Consider the following 15,047-nt stretch of genomic DNA (forward strand, 5'->3'; position numbering starts at 1 on the left):
TTCAATGATCATTCTCAATGCTCCCTAAAGGCTCCCACAAAACAACACAGAGTTGCAGATTGGATAAAACAACAGAACCCATCCATATGCTATCTTCAAGAGATACATCTGGAACCCAAAGATACATCCAGACTGAAAGTGATGGAGAAGCATCTTTCATGCCAAAGGGCCTCAAAGGAAAGCTGGGGTAGCGATTCCTATAACAGATAAATTAGATTTTAAACTAAAGACTGTAGTTAGAGATAAAGAAAGACACTGCATCATTTTTAAAGGGTCTATTCACCAAGAAGATCTAACAATTATAAATGTTCATGCCCCTAATATGGGAGTACCCAACTACATAAGCCAACTGTTAATCAAGATAAAGAATCATATTGATAAGAATACATTTAATAGAAGGGGATCCTAACATGTCACTCTCAGTAATAGATCATCCAAGCAGAAAATCAATAAAGAAACAAGAACTTTGAATGACACATTGGACCGGATGAACCTCATAGATATATACAGAACATTTCACCCTAAAACAACAGAATACTCATTCTTCTTAAGCACACATGGAACTTTCTCCAGAATAGGCCATATACTGGATCACAAATCAGGGCTCAACTGATACCAAAAGACTGAGATTATTCCCTGCATATTGTCAGACCATAACACACTGAAACTGGAACTCAACCACAAGAAAAACTTTGGAAGGAATTCAAACACTTGAAAGTTAAAGACCACCCTGCTTAAGAATGTTTGGATCAACGAGGAAATCAAAGAAGAACTTAAACAATTCATGGAAACCAATGAGAACGAAGACACATCAATACAAAACCTATGGGATACAAAAAGTTGGTCTTAGGGGGGAAATATATAGCCATCCAAGCCTCCCTCAAAAACAAATGGAAAAATCACGAATACACCAGCTCTCTCTACACCTTAAAGAACTGGAAAATGAACAACAAATTAAGCCAACCCCACACACAAGAAGTGAAATAAGATTAGAGCAGAGATCAATGAGTTAGAAAATAGCGATATAGTAGAACACATCAATGATACTAGAAGCTGGTTTTTTGAAAGAATGAACAAGATCAATAAACCCACTGGCCAAACTAATCCAAAAGAAAAGAGAGAGGACCCAAATTAATAAAATTATGAACGAAAGGGGAGGGATCACGACAAACACCAAGGAAGTAGAAACAATCATCAGAAATTATTTTCAACAGCTATATGCCAATAAGTTAAGCAACCTAGAAGAAACAGATGCATTCCTGGAAACCTATAAACATCCAAGACTGAATCAGGAAGAAATTGATAACCTGAATAAATCAATATCTAGGAATGAGATTGAAGCTGTAAACAAAAACCTTCCAAAAAACAAGAGCACAGGACCTGACAAATTCCCTGAAGAATTCTATCAAACATTCAAAGAAGACATAATACATATTCTCCTGAGCTATTTAAAAAATTAGAAATAGAAGGAAAACTTCCAGACTCTCTCTATGAAACTAGCATTACCCTGATCCCCAAACTAGGCAAAGACCCCATCAAAAAGGAGAATTTCAGACCAATATCCCTGATGAATATGGATGTCAAGATTCTCAACATGATCCTAGCAATAGAATCCAACAGTACATTAAAAAGACTATTCACTATGACCAGTGGGATTCATCCTTGTGATGCAAGTGTGGTTCAACTTTCCCTGTCAATTAGTGTGATAGAACAAATCTATGAGAGAAAAGAGAAGAATCACATGGTCCTCTCAATTGATGCAGAAAAAGCATTTGACAAGATACAACATCCATTCCTGATTAAAGCACTTTAAAGTATAGGGGTAGAAGGAACATTCCTCAACTTCATAAAATCTATCTATGAAAAACCCACAGCAAATATCATTCTCAATGGGAAAAGCTGACAGCCTTCCCGTTAAGATCAGGAACACCACAAGGATGTCCACTCTCACCACTGTTGTTCAATGTAGAACTAGAAGTCCTGGCAACAGCAATCAGACAACAAAAAGAAATAAAAGGTATTCAAATTGGCAAAGAAGAAGCCAAACACTCTCTCTTCACAGATGACATGATTCTTTATATGGAAAACCCAAAAGACTCCACCCCCAAACTACTAGAACTCGTACAGCAATTCAGTAATGTGGCAGGATAAAAAATCAATGTATAAAAATCAGTTGCTTTCTTATACATGAACAATGAAAATATGGAAAGGGAAATTAGAAAATCAATTCCATTTACTATAGCACTAAGAACCTTAAGATACCTGGGAATAAACCTAACCAAAGAGGTAAAGGATCTGTACTCAAGGAATTACAGAACACTTATGAAAGAAATTGAAGAAGACACAAAAAGAGGGAAAAGCGTTCCATGCTCAGGGATCAGAAGAATAAACATTGTTAAAATGTCTATACTGCCTAGAGCAATCTATACTTTCAATGCCATCCCAATCAAAATTCCACCAGCATTTTTCAAAGAGCTGGAACAAACAATCCTAAAATTTGTATGGAACCATAGAGACCCCGAATTGCTAAGGAAATTTTGAAAAAGAAAAACAAAACTGGAGCATCACATTGCCTGATTTCAAGCTTTACAATAAAGCTGTGATCACCCAGACAGCATGGGTGACAGTGGATTCTTAGCTATCTGTGGCCACATTGCCCTGCCATTGCCTCTTTGTTCTTTTGAGGGTGTGAATACATAAGCCATAGGCAAAATTCCTTTTTGTCATATTTTTTATATCTGTCAATCTTTATGACCTCTTCCTACCCCTTTTCCTTTCCTTTCTTACCTGAGTGCAACATCTAGATGCTTCCTACAATCTTAAATTCCCCCAGTTCGATGGTCTGACTTTTGGAGTGGAATGGCCTCACACTCATGCTTCCAGATATATCTCCTTCCTCAATCTACACACCCTCCCCCAAATGCATCTTTTCTGTACAAAATCTCTTCAGGATCTGTTTTTTTGCCCTTATGTTTCCTCATAACAAAACCCCTTAGTTCACTTAAAATGTCAAACATTTCATCCATTCAAGGCTTTGAATTGAAGAGACAAATAAATACATGGAGGTTAACATGATCCACCATCATTTTAATGGAGAGGCTAGTGTTCTCGTTCATCCTGAGATGGGCAGCAAGGAGCAGAGGAAAGAAAGTAATTAGATACTGACCTTTGCTTGATGCTTCTAGGTTGCCCCATAGAGCTCCAGGACTGACTTCTAAATGCATTGGGCATAAGAACTAATAACGTGACTTCTTGAGAATATCCAAGAGAAATCTGATCACTCCAAGATAATAGTAGAGAAAGATTGATCTACTTTGTTATGTTGGAGAATATATGTACATCTTTTCCTTCTAAGCCTGAAGTGGAGATCAAGTTTTGTGGTTTTTTATTTCTTCTTTTCTAAATCAAGTTGTTTGATACAGATAATAGTCTAACCTGGCATTTCATTAACATGACTTGTTCATTTATTCTGTGTTTTTAAGATAGTTTAATATAACATTTGATACAAAATATATAGAACATATGGAAACTATGAAGCATATGATAGAGTACAAACTCATTCTAAAACGTGCCATTCCCACTAACTGGCACTTCCTCACTTATGGGCTTTAAATAAGCACTATTTCAGCTTTTATTTTCATCATTTTCTTACCTTACCTTTTATATTTGTCTACATTTCTTTTTTTTAAAGATTTTATTTATTTGAGAGAAAAAGAGGGAGAGAGAGAGCATAAGTAGGGGAGATGCAGAAGTAAGGGGAGAAGCAGACTCCATGCCGAGCAGGGAGCCTGTGGGACTCCATTTCAGGACCCTGGGACCATGTCCTGAGCTGTAGGCAGAAGCTTAACTGACTGAGCCACGCTCTACAGGGACACCCCTTTGTCTACATTTTAAAACAACATATTGTTTAACTTTTTTGAGCTTCACAATTGTATCTTTTAATTTTAAGTGGTGTGGGACTTTCCTTTTACACTGAGCATGAGATTTCCATGAGTCTTTCATGTCATTGTGTACGATTCATTCATTTTCAACTGTTATATAATATAGTCCATTGTGTAAGTAGAAAAAAACCAATTTATCTATTACCTATCATTGGACACTTGGGGTGTTTCTAGTTTTGTTGTTGTTACTATGAATAGTGCTGCTATGAACATTTTTGTACACATCTCATGATACACATGTTTTAAAGTTTTCTAGAGTGGATAGCTGTAAGTGGTCATTTAGTAAATGTTAGATTTTATAAGATGATGCTACACTTTTCTCCACTTTCTCTCTGTGCCATTTTATACTTCCACTGGCAGTCTATAAGAATTACCCTTGGTTCACTTTCTTACAACATTTTGTATTATCAGATTTCTTAATTCTTGCCAATTTTTGGCCTCTTATATGCTCTTAATTTACATTTCTGTGATTACTGACATTGAGGGTGCTACCATACGTGTTTCCTCTTCTGTGAAACATGTGTTTGAGTCTTTTAGCTATATTTCAATTGGGTTGTTTGTTCTCATGTTGTTTGATTTTTAGAATTTCTTCATACATTTTGGATATGAAACAAATAATTTCTTCTAGTTTAGGAACTGCATTTTCCCTATTAAAGTTATGTCATTTGATTAAAAGAAGTATTTCATTTTAGCACTCATGTTTTCTTTAATGGTTATAGTTTAAAATTTTTTGGAGAATTGTAATTGCATATTTATGTCTTTGATCTATCTGTTATTGATTTTTGTGTATGGTGTGAGGCAGGGGCCATTTTTTTTTCAATCATACTGATCATTAGTTGCCCTCATACTGTTTATTGATTAGTTCCCAATTTTCCCACTGATTTACAATACCACCTCTGCTAATTACCAAAATTCCACAAATGCACAGTTATCTTTCATGTTTTCTTTTCTGTTATTTTTTTCCCAGTTTTTGAATCTCTGTTCTAATTAAAGAAGTTTATATTTATATTCAATATCTGGTGTGTCAAGTTTTCCACAGTTTTCTTTTTCTTTAGGAGTATTTTATCTTTTCTCACTCCTTTGTTCTTCAAAATAAATTTAAGAATTAACTCATCAAATTCCATGAGAGCACTCTGGGCTTTTGGTTGGAATTGTTTAGAATCTATATATCAAATCAATTCTTTCTTTAGTTTTTCATTCATTCATTTATTTAAGAAATAGTCACTGAGCCACTATGGTAGGTCCTGGGCATAAGACGAGTGAAGGAACATAATTTTTGAACTCCACAAACTTGCAGTCCAATAGGGAGGTAGACATCCAGACACAACTACAATATAGCAATAGTAGAAAACTCTTATGGGCTTTATCACATCAGACATTGTTTTAAGCAATTTATGTACATTTACTTATTTAATACATGAAAAATCACAAGAAGTAGAAACAATAGAGGAAACTGAGGCACAAATATATAAATAGCCCAAATATTCAATCACAAGAGGTGGAAAAATATTTTTTAAAATATTGACACAATGAACTATTTATTATACATCAGGTGAAAGTGAATGAAGTACACATAAGAACATGGAAATATAATAAATTTGGGTTGTCAACAAATGAGAAGTGGGAACAGATTGCACTGCAATTTAAAAACGGATTAGATGATTGATTAGATGTTGAAGTGAAGTATGTTAGAAGATCCTAGCTTGTTGCCCTAATAAGCAAATGTAAGAAAACCATAACCCTTGGCCCAAATCTGGTCTGCTGCCTGTTCTTGTAAATAAAGTTTTATTGGAGCAGAGCCATGGCTGCTCATTTATGTATCATGGATGGCTGCTTTTGCACTATAGCAAGTGGAGTTGAGTAGCTGTGACAGAAAACATCTGGTCTGCAGAGCCTAAAATATTTACTATACAACTCTGTAGAAGAAGTTTGCCAAGCCCTGAATCTGGTTTAGTTAACTGGTTGAATGAAATGCACTGAGTTTGAAAATCCACAAGATAAGTAGTTTACCTTGGGAGAAGCTGAATTTGAAGTATTGATGTGAATCCAGAAAAGTATTTGACTATTGATTCTTGTGTGAGTGTTTCAACCCCTGTTCCTTAAGCACGTTTCACATTCTGATTCTTGGGTAGGCCATTTGATGTCAACCCCAACATTTTATCTGACCATAATTCCCTTTTATATTTAGAGCACCTGGGATTTTTCCTTTTTTTTTCACTTTTGAGTTTGGCTATGTATTAAAATTTTCTAAAAGATCAAATCTAACATTTCTTTGGTTTTGAATAAGTTGGAGAAATCTTCATCTGTCATAGTGATTAGAAGTTCTAAATACTTCTAATTTTTCTTTTTCTGTTTTTAATACAGATTCTTGATAAAATTCAATGAGACATTTCTTTGGGTATGTAAAATAGTATAGTAAAGGCGTGTACTTGTTGTGTTCTACTTTGAAACAAGTCTGAGCTTAATAATCTAGTAGAGTAAGAAGTTTTTATGTTTCTTATATTATCCTGATATAATATGAATTCTGCCCACAGAGTTGAAAGAAACTGTGTCTAAGTGAAGATTAAATTTTCTGCTGTAAGTACAAATCTGTAAAGAGCTTTGGAATATTGTTTTATAGTATATTCTAAAGTTGAACATACATATATACACTCTTGGGTAATATCCAAGAGAAATTAAATGCCTGTGTTAAATCCACCAAAATGTGGATACTGAGTGTTTATGCTATTTTTATTCATAATAGACTCAAAATGGAATCAGCCCTAATGTCCATCATAGGAAAGTGAATAAGCAAACTATGGTGTATTTATGCAATGGAATACTATGCAGCAATAAAAGAGACAAATACTGAAACGTGTAACATTATAGAGAAGTCTTAAAAAGAATATTTTGAACAAAAGAAACCAGACGCTAAAGATACTGGATGATTTTATTTGTATTTCAAGAATAAGAAAAGCTAATTTATGATGCTGGAGTTCATAATAATGTTTATCTGTGGGGGTTCAAGGCAGTAGTTACTGGGTAGATACACAAGGGTTCTTCCTTAGGTGTTGAAAACATTTTCTATCTTGATCTTGGTGGTGATTACATAGGTCTGTCACAGCACATGTGAGAATTCATCTAGCTGTACACTTAAGATTTGTGCACTGTACACAAGTTACACCTTACTAAACAAGAAAAGATCTTATAAGCTTATATAGTTGTTTTGGTAAGTGCCTAGAGGGTATAGGATATACATGAGTGAGAGAGACACTGAATATATGAACCTAAAATTTATACAATCCCTTATGAAAATGATAGATACTTATTTTATTCTTGTCCTAAAGAGTTTCCGTCCACCTCTTAATGGAAATTGACAATAGAGATCACCAAAGACAGAGGCTATTTCTCAAAGAAAGTTTTGGATTTGCTCATATATTTGGCCAGTTATTATTTGAGATCTTAGAATTACTACACAGAAAGTAGAAAACTATAGGAGCAGGTGTTTACAGGTATCTGTCTCAACTGTCGATAAACCTGAGGCTGGGTCTCTTGTGGAGACTGATATTCTGTAACACCATTTTCTAATGGTCCTGCCAAGATGAGCTTGCTGCAAAGATATTTCCATAAGGTAGAAGACTTAATTTGGTTGTTATGAATGATTGAGATTTTGGCGTAGTTAATATGGAACTTTCTTATGGTCTTCAGTTTATTAAAGTCATTCCTTATACATGGTAGTCAAAATATCTTATGCATACAGTTTGGTTTTACTTATAAATACACTTTAGTATTCAATATGTCTTTGAAAATGTAGACTTCACATATGATCTAGGTAACAATTATTATTCAGGATATTTAACTATTAAATCTATAAGCTAACCCAACTGCATTCTGCTTTACATTTTCTGATTTTCCTCAGTTTTCTAAAATGAGCATGTGTTACTCTTTAATCAGAAGAATAATTAGATATTATATAATTTACTATAGTTATATTTTATTTTATACATTATTATAATAACATATATATTTATTTACTCCAGTTATCTTTCCTGAATTCCATACCCCTCTACTAAAGATGCAGCCATAATGTTTAATAAGCAAGTCTTTAGTTTATCATATCTCAAATCAAAATCCTTATCTTCTTCCCTGTGTTTAAGACTAGCACCTTAATGGAGACAGTGACCCAAACTATCAATATCATCTTCATCACCCTTCACATTCTACCAAACAAGAAGGCATGCTTGTCTTACCCTTTTAGAATGTCTCCTATCCACTTTATCTCTTCATTCTTACATTACTGTCCCTACAGTTCATCCTCCATAAAGTCATAGGCGTTATCTTTCTAAACATGAAGTTCATCATATTACATCCTTGCCCCAAATACTATTGCCTCTTAGATTAAATTCAAACTTTTTAGCATGTCTGGGGATTTTGTTACCTCACTCCTGCCTACCTAGCCGTACCCAGTTGTGTCAAGATTTTTGCAATTATCTTTACCTGCCAGACTAATTTGATCTGTTGTACATGCTGTACTTTTTAATGTTTTTTCATTACGTCTGTCATCATCCATTTACACATCTTTCAAGACTGAAAGTAACCTCCTACTCTGACTAGGTTAACCCACTTATTTTTCACCAGATATGCCCTATGGTTTTCAAAAACTATACTTGTGTTGATATGTTTTTTCCCAACTTGAATGTTCTTATAAGTTCTTTTTAAGTCTCCAGGCCTGCCATATTCAAGTCAATTTTAATAGCCAGCTGAGATAATTCAGCTTGAGAATCTGTTCTGGGACTGTAGAATTTTGTTCTCTCCATTTACTTAGGTTATTCTAGCACACTCTAAAAGCAGTTGTGTGGATGAGCAGAAGATTAGGGACTTGATCTTTTGGCTACATTTTGTTATGCCATGACTATGGAAATATGTTTTCAAGCAAGTAAAGCAAACAGGATGCTGAGCTATTTGGCCAACTGGGGACATTCTCGAAAACCATTCTGGATATTTAAGATGAATGAATGCCTTCAGACTTGGGCTTGGATTAGGGAATTGGCTTGTCAACTGTTGCTTTGCTGTGTAGATACAGCTGGTGTTAGACATTGCATTTGATAATATTTGACTTACTCTGATGTCTAAATCTATTTTTTGACAGGGATACCTAAAGGGAAAAAAGTCTGCTTTGAAGATTCCTTGTGAAACACTCAGGAATATATGCAGCTTCTTTTTTCCACATAAATCAAAATTTTGCCTTTAAATTAATGAAAAGTTCCCAAGGTTCAGGAGAGCCAAGTTTCTGTCATCCTCCATTACGCAATAGGAAATGGGAAAGAGAAGAAAGCAATGTGCTAGGAACACAGTAAGCCAGCCACTCTACTGATCCTCTTCCTGTGGGTTAATTATGACTACTTTGTGGAGGGTCAATCATATAATAGATAAAATTGAGAGGTTCTCTTTTTTTAAAAAAATATTTTATTTGTTTATTTGACAGAAGGAGAGACAGCGGAAGAGGAAACACTTAGGGAGTAGGAAAGGGAGAAGCAGGCTGCCCACTGAGCAGGGAGCCTGATGCTTGCTCAATCCCAAAACCCTGAGATCATGACCTGAGCTGAAGGCAGATGTGTAACCATTGAGCCACCCAGGTGCCCCAAATTAAGAGATTCTTAAACCAAAATATTCTGTGTAGAGAAAAAAGCAAACTGATAGTACCATATGGAAATTTATTTCTTTATCTATTTGTGGTGTCTTGGAATCCCAATAAGCTTATACAAAATATTATTCTTCTGGCAATGTTATAACAAATGGTCATTGTATTACATCTATTTTTAAAATATTTTTTTTCCTTTTTACTACCACAATAATTCGAAGTGAAACAAGCAGCTGCCTCACTGTTTGAGAAACAGTTGTTTCATGGCTAAATTGATCCCAACTCTAGCAGCCACCAGCTTGCTAGGGATTTACTTTGAACATTTCAATGATAAGTGACAAAGTCCTCATGTCTAAGTATATTATGTTGTGAGTCACATCCAGAGAATTTAGAAAGAGAAAAAGGAAAAAAGAACACACTGGTCAAGCTTTTTGTTTGTTTGTTTCAGTGTTACACATTAGGTTACTGCCAGATGTTCACATTTCATCTTGCCTAAATAAAAATCTATGTTCAAAAATGTCAATATCATTTAACAGCAAAAGCAATATAATTACAGTAGTCAATAAACATATAATAAGACACAGACATTTTCAGTCAGAAGAGGACTTACCAGAGTGTACCTTTTAGCAATTTAATAGTTAAATTAGGAAAATCTCCCACTTTTTTTTTTTTTTTTACAACATCTGGTGAACAGTCTCTAATTTCTAGTTTAAGAGTGAAAAGCCACTTCACAAACTCATTGCTATGAACAATTTGCCAGTTGTTTATCTTTATGTCAATCTTATACCCCATCAGACAAATATATTTCAAATGTGTTTTCTGCATTAAAAAATAAAACAAAACAAAAAACTAGCAACTTCAGATTTCCAGGCATGAAGTTAATGCTATTCAGTTTACCAACTGTCTAAGATTTTTTAAGATGTCATCATCCTCTCAGCATAGTAAAATCAGTCACATGTTAAAGAAAAATGATTTAATGGCTCACCTTTCACTTCCACTTATCCATGTAGACAGTACACTGGGGGAAGGGAGATCAGAGGGTGGGACTTGATTATCTGCTTTATCTCAGTTTGTAGTTTAAATTTTCCCTTCTTCCCTGTGCTGGGACAGTTTAAGAGGTTCATCTGAATGATCTTAGGAACAGGTTTAAAAATACCTACCGACCCACAAGAATTGCTATTCCTTCCCACACTCATCAACGTCATCGTAATGTACAGGATGGCAGTGAGCAGTACCAACAGCCTGAAATACTTATAGTATTATGTATTTTCATCTACTTGCCAAGGCCCCCTCTTTTAAATTTTTAAAAATGTTTTTATGGCTGAATTAATTTACATGCCTGGTTTACCCAGACAATATCAGGTTACATTTTGCTTTGAAATGTATGACATCAGTCATTGACATATATCAGAGGTCAAAACTTGAGTCTTTGTTGGAGCAACACCTTGTATTGAATAGATATATTTCTTTCAAGAAAGACAAAGTATGTACACATTCACAATACATATCCTCATAGAAACCACTCAATTTTAAAAGATAAGGTGTAGTTTCAGTTTATGGATGAGAAAATAAAGATCTTAATCTTTAGACCTAATTAAAGCAGAAAGGCAGATCTCTTTCTTCAGTGGGAAGAAAGTTGGGCCATAAGTCAAAGGACCAGAGTTACAGTTTCAATTTTGCCATTAGCTATGAGAAGTTGGACAAATCCCCTATTCTTTCAATACCTTTTCTCTAACTGTAAGTGAGAGTGAAATTTATTTTTGTATCTTCAGAACTACATGTAGGTTCAGAGTTGCAGTCAGTATGTAGTTATATATTTTCTATAAAATTCTTTGAAAAAAATATAATTGCATACATACTTACTGGGGAAAAGTCTTCTAAAAAAACAAAATTAGGCCTTGTTTTTATTGAAGGTACACTCTGATAGACTGCTTATGCTGGGAGATAAGGTCCCTAAAGGGACTGTTTGAGGAAACGTAGATTGTCACTTTAAGGCTGCGTTTTTGTTCTGCTGACTGGGTTCTGAAAATGAGGACAAGGGTTTAATATGTAGATTTGGCAGAAATAACTTTTATAGCTAGAGAAGACAAACTGAGGAAAGGAACAACACTGCTTAGTGGCGATTTTGATTAAATTCCTTTTGGGCAGTGTACAACTTAGTTTTTGTTTGCTTGTTTTTAATAAAAGATTTTATTTATTGATTTGACAGAAAGAGAGAGAGAGAGATCACAAGTAGGCAGAGAAACAGAGGAAGTGGGGGGGGGGAAGCAGACCCCCCGCTGAGCAGAGAGCCCGATATGGGGCTCGATCCCAGGACCCTGGGATCATGACCCAAGCCGAAGGCAGAGGCTTAACCCACTGAGCTACCCAGGTTCCCACAACTTAGTTTTTTATCCGTATCTCCATAGGTTCTGAGTGAACAATCCAGTTCTTATCTACATATTGTCCAGCTGGACTGCTCTGAAGATAAGAGAAGTGCTGAGTGTGGTCTTAAGATGGCATGGGTTTTTGGCTATGTTGCCCACTGGGGGCTTGCTTATAAATAAGTCAGGGAGAGGAAATTTCTGATTACAAAACCTAAAGATAGCAAGATTAGCTACAGGGAGTGTCCTATTGTTGCTGTGAAATGGAAGATGACTTTTAAAATATTTCCATGATGTATTTAAATTCTTCATAATTTAAGTTTTATGCATGGGTAGCAAATGAAATAGACAGCTTTTTATTCAGATGCATCCTCTTTTAGTGTGTGGACAAATGCAAAGTCTTCAATTTTGTCTTCCAGTTCAAATATAACCTAGTAAGTGCACTTTACCTTAAAGAGCGAAAGAAGATAATTATGCATGTAGAAGCTGAGAACATAGCTATATATAATTTATAAAGAACTTGAGGTTTTATTGTAGCTTCCATTATGTAGTAAACACTATGTAAGTGTTAGCTATTATTCTATATCAAAGACTATCTTGTCAAAAATATGAAATAAGAAAAAGACACCTTCTAGTTATAATTTATCTCAATTAAAATAAACAAAATCACCTAAGATTCTGATTTCATTGACCTCCCTATTGATTTTTTTTTTTAAAGATTTTTTTTTATTTATTTATTTGAGAGAGAGAGACAGTGAGAGAGAGCATAAGCGAGGAGAAGGTCAGAGAGCGAAGCAGACTCCCCATGGAGCTGGGAGCCTGATGTGGGACTCGATCCCGGGACTCCAGGATCACGCCCTGAGCCGAAGGCAGTCGTCCAACCAACTGAGCCACCCAGGCGTCCCTCCCTATTGATTTAATGTGCAGTGGAAGTGGACATCCACTGCCTTCAATAGATCCACAATTGTATTTTTTATTAAGAAATGAGAAGAGAAAGAGAAAAACATATATAAAAAATTGGTAACAGTTCTACTTCTGAAATATTTTCATTATGATAGTGATGGTTGGGGGATGGGCCATTGATTATATTTAACAAGAAACGTGACAGAGTTAGGTTTGGATATTAAATATTTTATTTGCTCTGTTTATGCTCATTTAAGGCTTGCTTTTTCCTTATCATGCCAGTGGTCTAATGGATTAACCTACGTTCTAGTTAGTTCAGATTGCATTTCTGTAGATGTAAGATCCACTTCCCCTGGCTATCGACCAAAAATTATGCTTTTTTGAAACATCAAAGTGCAAATCTATGTTTATTCCACAGGTAAATTATAGAAATCTCTGTGCTACTATTCTCATAAAGGTGTGTATTGGTATGTCATTATTTTAATTAGCAATTCCCTAATCACATACGATGTTGAGAACCTTTTGTTTATTTGCCAACTTATTTGATGAGGTGCCTGTTCAGATTGTTTGCCCATTTTGTAATTGAGTCATTTGTTTATTTTCAGTGTTTGATATAGTGTTATTATAGTCATCATGCTGCACCATAGATGTCTGACTTACTCATCCTATTTAACTGCAGCTCTGTGCCCTTTGACTAATATCTCCCCATTTCTCCCACCTCTTCATCTTTGGTAACCACCATTCTACTCTGTTTCTATGAGTTTGATGTTTGTTTTCTTATAATTGAGTTTTAAGATAACTGATAACAATCATTTATCAGATGTGTTTTACAAATATTTTCTCCCAGTCACTGGTTTATCTCTTCATTCTCTTAAGAGTGTCTTTTGCTAAGGTTTTAAGTTTAATGAAGTCCCATTTTTCAACTTGTTCTTTCATGACAGTGCTTTTGGTGTTGTATTTAAAATGTCATTGCCAAGCTCAAGGTTACTTAGATTTTCTCCTATGTTGTCTTCTATGAGTTTTATAGTTTTGTATTTTGTTTTAGGTCTGTGATCTATTTTGAATTAATTGTTGTGAGAGGTGTAAATCCTGTGTCTAGATTCTTTGTTTGTTTGTTTGTTTTTGCATACAGATGTTTGGATTTTCCAGCAGCATTGGTTGAAAAGATTATCCTTCCTTTATTGAAATGTCTTCGCTTTTTTGTCAACTATTCATTGGCGTGTAGGTCTATTTATGGGCTCTCTAGTCTGTTCCATTAATCTAATTGTCTAGTCTTCCACCAATACCACACTGTCTTGATTAATGTAGCTTTATAGTAAGTTTTAGATTAAGTGGTATAAGTCCTCCAAATTTGTTTTTCAATATTGTGTTGACCGTAGGGTTTTTTTTTTGTCTTTCTCCATAAAATTTTAAAAATACAATTGTCAAAATCCATAGTCAATTTGGAAAGAACTGCCATTTTAATTACATAAGTCTTCTTATCCATGGAGATAAGATATCTCTCAATTTACTTAGATTTTCTTTGATTTCTTTCATCAGTTTTATAGTTTTTCATGTATAGATCATGTATATATTTTATTACATTTATACCTAGATTTTAATTTTTTAAGTGTTAATGTAAATGATGTGTTTTTAATATTAAATTCAAATAGTCATTGCTGGCGTAAAGGAAAGCAATTGAATTTTGTATATTAACATTGTATTCTGCAACCTTACTATAAATGCACATTAGTTCCAAAACAGTTTATTGGTTATTTTTTGTTGTTGGTGGTGGTTTTTTCTGTCAATTCTTTGGGATTGTCTACATAGACAATAATATCTGCAAACAAAGGCAGTTTTTTTCTTCCTTCCCAAATTGTAAAGCTTATTTTTCCTTTTCTTATTTCATTGCATTAGCTAGGACTTCCAGTAGAATGTTCAATAAGTGTGGTGAGAGGAGATATTCTTGATTGTTTCCAGTCTTAAGTGGAAAGGATCTAGTTTCTCACCATTAGGTACGATATTAGCATGCATTTTTTATAGATGATCTTTATCAGATTGAAAATGTTCCCTTCTATAAATTCTTAATTAGAAAAGATGATACAGCTAATATACATGAGCACATTCTAAGTTCATACCTCTCAATAAAGAACTATATATGATAAAATGTTTCTTTTACTTTTTCTGCATCCTTGATCCCTGCTCCAAATCCCAGTTATCATCTCAAAAGTGATAATATGC

The sequence above is a fragment of the Neovison vison genome, chromosome 1, assembly GCF_020171115.1.
Source record: "Neovison vison isolate M4711 chromosome 1, ASM_NN_V1, whole genome shotgun sequence".
Taxonomy (NCBI): domain Eukaryota; kingdom Metazoa; phylum Chordata; class Mammalia; order Carnivora; family Mustelidae; genus Neogale; species Neogale vison.